Source organism: Ornithorhynchus anatinus, chromosome 11 (assembly GCF_004115215.2).
Source record: "Ornithorhynchus anatinus isolate Pmale09 chromosome 11, mOrnAna1.pri.v4, whole genome shotgun sequence".
NCBI lineage: Eukaryota > Metazoa > Chordata > Mammalia > Monotremata > Ornithorhynchidae > Ornithorhynchus > Ornithorhynchus anatinus.
In genome coordinates, this window is record NC_041738.1 from 23,523,393 (window position 1) to 23,531,739 (window position 8,347).

Below are 8,347 nucleotides of genomic sequence, written 5' to 3' on the forward strand. Positions count from 1 at the left end.
GTTGGGGCCTGAGCCCTGGTAGAAGGAGAAGATTTTAAAAGCAGGCAAGAGATCACACTTGGAGAAATGGCTGAGAGAATGAGGTAGTGGTAGGTGGGGTCAAAAGATTTTGAGGAGTTCATGTCTGATGGTTTTGATGTTTGCCAACAAAGTAGTTTCCCAGATTATCAGGGGTTAAGAGAGAGGGGGAAGTAACGGTGAAGGGGGCTTCAGGACGGAGTTTAAGTTCTGGACTAATTGGTAGGGGTGAAGGGCATGGAGATCAGTGGAGGAGAAGCTGCCAAGCGGAAGAGACCAGCATTGAAACAAGCAAGGATGATTTTGAAGAGGCCCAAGACTGTTCATGGGCTCCTACCAACAGTGCTCCTTGGCATAGGTACTGGAGCAGAGCCCATGTTCTGTGGAAGTAATCCTGGGCAAGGGCTTGGCAGTGCGTGACTGGCAGAGGGACGGGAGGCAAGGGAGTCAAGGTCAGCAGAGAGGGTGGGGAGGTCTGGTAGGGAGTCCAAGTGGAGCTCGATATTCTGGGACAAGTGGAGGAGGATCTAGAGAGCAGAATGTCTGTGGAAGCAGAGAATAATGGACGGTGGGAGAGAAGGGAGGTGAGGAGGGTGTGGGATTTCAGCATTGGTGAAGTTAGAGACTGTACGACGATGAGTGATCCTAAGCAGTGTGGCTTTATGAATAGAACACGGGCCTGGGAGTCAGAAAGACCTGGGTTCTAATCCTGGCTCTGCCGCATGTCTGCTGTCAAGTCACTTCACTTCTCTGGGCCTCAGTTCTCTCATGTGAAAAAGGGGAATTAAAAGTGTGAGCCTATTGTGGGACAGGGGGACTGCTCCAACCTGATTAACTCTATCTACCTGGAAGCTTAAAAAGAGTGCTTGGCACAAAAGAAGTGCTTAAGAAGTAGCATCATTTTATTTACTTTTTAATCTTAGAAAAGCAAAAAGGCCAAGGGTTATCAACAACATCTCTTGGTTCCATTGCCTGGGGGAAGAGTCTGGGATTTCTACTGATTTGGTTTAATCTTTAACCCACAGCCTCCTTGGATGTCTATGGTGCTTTCATTCCCTGACCATCTTCGCAAAAGATTGGACCATTGGTGGTCAGCCAGGTTCTGGTCAAGGCCAAGGTCTGCTCCCTTGGAGAAGGGGAAGGGACAGTGTACCTTGGAGCCAGAGTTTTGGCATGGCCCCTCTCCCCCCTCCATCCAGTGTCCCAGCCCACATCCCTCCCCCCGTAAGGAATGGGAATGCGGAGAAACAGAGCATGCCCCTTGGAAAGACCCTGTGATCGCTGTGCATGTTCCAAGCCTGGAAGTCTAAACAATAACCACTCACTGTGGTACTCAAGTGCATACTGTGTGCTAAGCACTGGGGTAATAATAGTAATAATGTTGGTATTTGTTAAGCACTTACTATGTGCAGAGCACTGTCCTAAGCGCTGGGGGAGATACAGGGTGATCAGGTTGTCCCACGTGAGGTTCACAGTCTTAATCCCCATTTTACAGATGAGGTCACTGAGGCACAGTGCTGACAAGTGGCAGAGCCGGGATTCAAACCCATGACCTCTGGCTCCCAAGGCCAGGCTCTTTCCACTGAGCCACGCTGCTTCATGCAAGATAATCAGGGTCCTCTTGGGACTTACAGTCTAGGAGGGAGAACAGGTATTCATTCATTCATTCATTCACTAATGCATTTTATTGTATTTATTGAGCACTTACTGTGTGCAGAACACTGTAGTAAGCGCTTGGGAGAGTACAATACAACAAACAGTCACATTCACTGCCTACAGCGAGCTTACCTTCTATAAGTATTGAATCCTCATTTTACAGTTGAGGAACCTGAGGCACTGAGCAGTTAAGTGACTTTTCCAAAGTCACACAGCAGTTATCAATCGTGATTATAGAGCTCTTTGTCTTTCCAATAGCATCTCTCCTCACCTTGCCACCCTGTCCTCTCTTCCCACTCTAGACGATCAGGTCTCCGCTCTCAACTCCACCCTCTCTACTCATCTCGACTCTCTCGTCCCCCTTTCCCTCCGCCGCTCTCGCTCCACTAACCCACAGCCCTGGATCACCTCCTCCGTCCGCCTCCTACGCTCCTATGCTCGAGCTGCTGAGCGCTGCTGGCGAAGGTCCAAGCACCGAGCCGACCTCACACACTTCAAATTTATCCTTTCCTGCCTTAACTCTGCCCTCTCCTCCGCCAGGCAAAGCTTCTTCTCCTCCCTCATCGACACCCATGCCCGTCACCCCCGCCGATTGTTCCGGACCTTTAACTCTCTCCTTAGGCCCCCTGTTCCTCCCCCTCCCCCATCTTTCACCCCCAATGATCTGGCCACCTATTTCCTCACGAAAATCAACACAATCAGGTCTGAGCTCCCCAAAGTCACCCCTCCGCCTCTCCCCTCCCCCGCACCAACCCCCTCCCCTACTTTCCCATACTTCCCTGCAGTATCCTCAGAGGAGATCTCCTCCCTCCTCGCAAGTGCCACCCCCTCCACCTGCGCCTCGCACCCCATTCCCTCTCACCTTCTTAAAACCATCTCCCCTGCCCTCCTACCTTCCTTAACTTCTATTTTTAACCACTCAATCTCCAAGGGCTCCTTCCCCTCTGCCTTCAAACATGCCCACGTCTCCCCCATCCTAAAAAAAGCTGCTCTTGACCCCACTTCCCCCTCCAGTTATCGTCCTATCTCCCTACTACCCTTCCTTTCCAAAATCCTGGAACGAGTCGTCTACAATCAATGCTTAGAATTCCTTAACTCCCATTCTCTCCTAGACCCCCTCCAATCTGGCTTCCATCCCCTCCACTCTACCGAGACTGCTCTCTCTAAGGTAACCCGTGACCTCCTTCTTGCCAAATCCAATGGCTCCTACTCCATTCTAATCCTTCTTGACCTCTCTGCTGCCTTTGACACTGTCGACCATCCCCTCCTCCTCCATACCTTATCTCACCTTGGCTTCACGGACTCTGTCCTCTCCTGGTTCTCCTCTTACCTCTCTGGCCGGTCATTCTCGGTCTCCTTCGCTGGAGCCTCCTCCCCCTCCCATCCTTTAACTGTTGGAGTTCCTCAAGGGTCAGTCCTTGGCCCTCTTCTGTTCTCCATTTACACTCACTCCCTCGGTGGACTCATTCGCTCTCACGGCTATGACTACCATCTCTACGCAGATGACACGCAGATCTACATCTCCGCCCCTGTCCTCTCCCCCTCCCTTCAGGCTCGCATCTCCTCCTGCCTCCGGGACGTCTCCACCTGGATGTCGGCCCGCCACCTAAAACTCAACGTGAGCAAGACTGAGCTCCTCATCTTCCCTCCCAAACCCGGTCCTCTCCCAGACTTCTCTATCACCGTGGATGGCACGACCATCCTTCCCGTCTCTCAGGCCCGCAATCTCGGTGTCATCCTTGACTCGTCTCTCTCGTTCACCCCACACATCCTATCCGTTACCGAGACCTGCCGGTTTCACCTCTACAATATCGCCAAGATCCGCCCTTTCCTCTCCACCCAAACGGCTACCTTACTGTTACGGGCTCTCGTTATATCCCAGCTAGACTACTGTGTCAGCCTTCTCTCTGACCTCCCTTCCTCCTCTCTTGCCCTGCTCCGGTCTATTCTTCACTCCGCTGCCCGGCTCATCTTCCTGCAGAAACGATCTGGGCATGTCACTCCCCTTCTTAAACAACTCCAGTGGTTGCCTATCGACCTCCGCTCCAAACAAAAACTCCTCACTCTAGGCTTCGAGGCTCTCCATCACCTTGCCCCTTCCTACCTCTCCTCCCTTCTCTCTTTCTACCGCCCACCCCGCACGCTCCACTCCTCTGCCGCCCACCTCCTCACCGTCCCTCAGTCTCGCTTATCCCGCCGTCGACCCCTGGGCCACGTCCTCCCGCGGTCCCGGAACGCCCTCCCTCCTCACCTCTGCCAAACTGATTCTCTTTCCCTCTTCAAAACCCTACTTAAAACTCACCTCCTCCAAGAGGCGTTCCCAGACTGAGCTCCTCTTCTCCCTCTACTCCCTCTGCCATCCCCCCTTTACCTCTCCGCAGCTTAACCCTCTTTTTCCCCTTTTCCCTCTGCTCCTCCACCTCTCCCTTCCCATCCCCACAGCACTGTACTCGTCCGCTCAACTGTATATATTTTCGTTACCCTATTTATTTTGTTAATGAATTGTACATCGCCTTGATTCTATTTAGTTGCCATTGTTTTTACGAGATGTTCTTCCCCTTGACTCTGTTTATTGCCATTGTTCTTGTCTGTCCGTATCCCCCGATTAGACTGTAAGCCCATCAAACGGCAGGGACTGTCTCTATCTGTTGCCAACTTGTTCATCCCAAGCGCTTAGTACAGTGCTCTGCACATAGTAAGCACTCAATAAATACTATTGAATGAGCTCTTACTATGCGTAGAGCACTGTACTAAGCACTGGGAGAGATCAGCAATATTACAGACACATTCCCTGACCACAACGGGCTGAAAGTCTAGAGGATGAACTTATGTGGTGGAGCCAGGATTTGAACCCGGGTCCTCCGATATCCAGGCCAATGCCTTTTTCCTTTAGTCTACACTGCTTCCCTTCTAAATGCGACTGGGGCCATTAGGATCTGTGTTTGGTGATCTTTTTGAAGCATAAACTGCCAGAAGCCAGCCATCAGTGAAAGTCATTTCCCCCAGCCCACTGGGGGCTCTCCCCCATTGCAGTTCTGGGCAGACCATGGAGCACCAGCGCCTAGTATGGCTTGTTTATTATTAACTGTGGTATTTATTAGGGGCTTATTCAAGCATTGTACTAAAGAATGGGGTCTTGCCTTATGCTGTCGAGTTGTCTCCGACTCACAGACTCCATGGACACATCTCTCCTGGAACCCCCCACCTCCATCTGCAATCATTGTGGTAATATATCCATAGAGTTTTCTTGATAAAATAATGGAAGTGGTTTACCACTGCCTTCTTCTGCATAGTAAACCTGAGTCTCTGCCCTCAATTCTCTCCCATGTTGCTGCTGCCCAGCATAGGTGAGTTTTGACTTGAAGCAGATGGCCTGCCTTCCACTCTCTAGCCACTGACCAAGCTAGGACTGGAATGGGTAGGCCTCTGCTTGACTCTCCCTCCTGAAGCTGAGACTGATAAAGTACTGGAAACTCTTCAGGACCGATCCTGAGAGAGTGAGGACTGAGGTAGATACAAGTGAATAAGGTCAAAGACAATCCCTGTCCAGATGGGGTCTCCAGTCCAAATAGGAGGGATAGCAGGCATCGAATCCCCATTTTAGTGATGAGGAAACTGAGGCATGGGGAAGTGAAGTCAAAGTGACTTGCTCAAAGTCACACAGCAGGCAGGAAAAGCAAGGATTAGAACGCAGGTCCTCTGACTCCAGGGCCCATGCTTTTTTACTTCTGGAGAGAAATCAGTCAATCACTAGTATTTATTGAGGGCTTACAGCAGAACAATGTAGTAGTAACAATAGTGGCATTTTTTAGGCACTCACTATACTACAACTATTATTATTATTGTTATGTGTCAAACACCATTCTAAGCACAGGGGAAGATACCAAATAATCACTTCCTGTCCCACTTGGGGCTCACAATCAAAATAGGAAGGAGAACAAGTATTGAATCCCCGTTTTACAGATGAGGTAACCAAGGCACAGAGAAGTTAAATGATTTGCCCAAAGTCACACAGCAGGCACATGGCAGAGTCGAGATTAGCACTCAGGTCTTCTGACGCTCAGAGCCATGCTTTTTCCACTAGGCCATGCTTTTCCTCAAGCTGTACTAAGCTTTTGATAGCACACAATAGAACTAACAGACATGATCCCTGCCCTCAAAATGCTCACAGTCTAATGGGGGTGATGGATGCTAAAATAAATAACAGGTAGAAGGAAGCAACAGTTTTAACATATATAAATGAGAACAACTGTGGGAAAGGGGAAAAATACCCAAGTGCTTCAGTGACACAGAAGGGCTGAAGTGGCACACGGCGGGTGGGGGGAGAGAGGGAATAGGATAGGGAGATGAGGGATTAGTCAGGGAAGGCCTCCTGAAGGAGATGTGGTCTGAGGAAGGCCTTGAAGTTTGGGAGAGTGGGGATCTGCAGGATATGGAAGGAGAGGAAGTTCCGGGAAGAACCAATCAATCAATGGTAATTACTGAGCGCATACTATGTGCAAAACACTGTACTAAGTGCTTGTCATCTCATGCTGTTGAGTTGTCTTCGATCCATAGCGACCCCCTAGACCCATCTTGCGGAACACCCCAACTCCATCTTGCAGTCGTTCTGGTAGTGTATTCATAGAGTGTTCTTGGTAAAAATACAGAGGTGGTTTACCATTGCCGCCTTCTACGCAGTAAACTAGAGTCCCCGCCCTCGACTCTCTCATGCTGCTCCTGCCAAGGCACAGGTGAGTTTTGATTTGTAGCAGATTGCCTTCCAATCGCTAGCCACTGCCCAAGCTAGGAGTGGAATGGGTAGGCCTCTGCTTGACTCTCCCTCCCGTAGCTGAGAGTAGTTGAGTACAGGAAACTCTCCAGATGCAATCCTGAGAGGGAACTAAGTGCTTAGGAGAGTACAGTACAAAAGAAGGGAAGCAAGAGTTTGCCAGTGGGAGACCAGAACAAGGCCAAGTGTTAGGTGGGTTTAAAAGGAGCAAAGCAGGAGATCTGGGTTGTAGGGAGAGAGGAGGGAAGGAGGATAAGAAGTGGAGAGACAGCTGATTGAGTTCCTTAAAACCAGTGGCCCAGAGTTTGCACTTCATGTTGAAAGAGGTTCCCAAGGAGCAGAGAGATATGTGTAAAGCAATGTTCTGGCATAATGATCCAGGCAGCAGAGTGAAGTATGCACTGAAGAGGGGAGAGGTCTGAAGGCAGGGGAGGTCAGCGAGGAGGCTTGATGAGTTAGTTGAGATGAGATTCAACAAGTGCTTGGCCAGTAGCGGTGTCAGTTTGGATGGAGAGGAGAGGGCGGACGCTGGAGATGTTGTGAAGGAAGAACCAATAAGATTCGACCACTAACTGATTAGACAGATTGAAAGAGAGAGGGGTCAGGAGTCAACTTTTTTCTTTTCTCCTCCAAGCGACTAACTGCTTCAGTGCCCACTTTGTAGAACAGGCACAGGATGGCCAGTCCGGTCCCTCCTGACTGAATTCTGGACAATCATCAAGGCTCTTCCCGGATCCCATTTCCATCAAAGAACACTTTCCCACCGCCCCCTCTCGTCTCCACCCAAAGTGGAAAAATAACTTAGGACTGTTTTCTCCCTGGAATGTGTCTAGCCCGCCAGAGACTCTTATCTCGCTCGTCAACAACATTCTAGTCTACGTTAGGAATGTGGTTTACAAACTGGACTCGCAGAACCCGACGTCCCGTGGGCAGAAATGGCCAGAGTTCAGGAGAAAACAAGAGGGAGAGAAGCCATGAGCCTGTCTGTCACAGATGGGGTAAGGGGAAAAGACAGGATGGGGAGGCAACTGGACAATCACAAACAGATCTCCAAAACCATGCACCCATCTGTCCTACCCAACTGTGCCAGGAGCGGACTGAAGTTTTGGCCACAGCCAGGGGTCGATGGGATCTGCTGCGCAGTCTAACAGAGGGATGCTTGAGTGGTTTGATTTGTGTCCACCTGGAGGCTGGACCAGATATCAGAGAAGCAGCAGGGCTCAGTGGAAAGATTCCGGGCTTGGGAGTCAGAGGTCATGGGTTTGAATCCCCGTTCTGCCACTTGTCAGCTGTGTGACAGTGGGCAAGTCACTTCATTTCTCTGGGCTTCAGTTACCTCATCTGTAAAATGGGGATGAAGACTGTGAGCCTCACGTGGGACAACCTGATTACCCTGTATCTACCCCAGCGCTTAGAACAGTGCTCTGCACATAGTAAGTGCTTAACAAATACCAACATTATCATCATCATCATTATTATTATTATAACCTCTCGGGTTCTTTTCCAGCTTTGTCCTCTGTGATGGATAGACATGCCTGAGATTGCCTTCAGTTGGCCCACATATCTCCATATTCAGGCCAATTCTCTCCCCCGATAGGGGGTGATGGAAACATCTTTGTCCCAGAATGCACTGATTCTCTGCTACGCCATGCCCCAGGTCCCGAACGGACCAGTGGCCACACCTCTGCAGAAGACCAGGACCCCCACATCCTTAAAGTGCTCTACCGCAAAAGCCCGGTCTTCTCCCTTCAGTAGCCCCAGAAGCAGAGCTGACAGCCATAGAGCAGAGGGCAACACTTTCTCTTTGTCCGTGGCCAGCTCCGGCCCAGGCTCGAAAAGCTGAAGGGAGCTCTCTGCTTCCACCTGCCAAAGCTGGTGACTGGGCCATCAGTTCGAGGGCAG

At 50.4% G+C, this 8,347-nt stretch overlaps 1 non-coding gene across 1 annotated transcript; it reads right to left on the reverse strand.

Annotated features, from left to right (window-relative positions):
* Window positions 1-6,417: 6,417 nt before the first annotated feature.
* LOC114815397 lies at window positions 6,418-6,555 on the reverse strand. Its single transcript, XR_003763160.1, has one exon. It is a non-coding gene; the product is annotated as a small nucleolar RNA SNORA7 (small nucleolar RNA).
* Between the last annotated feature and the right edge of the window lie 1,792 nt (window positions 6,556-8,347).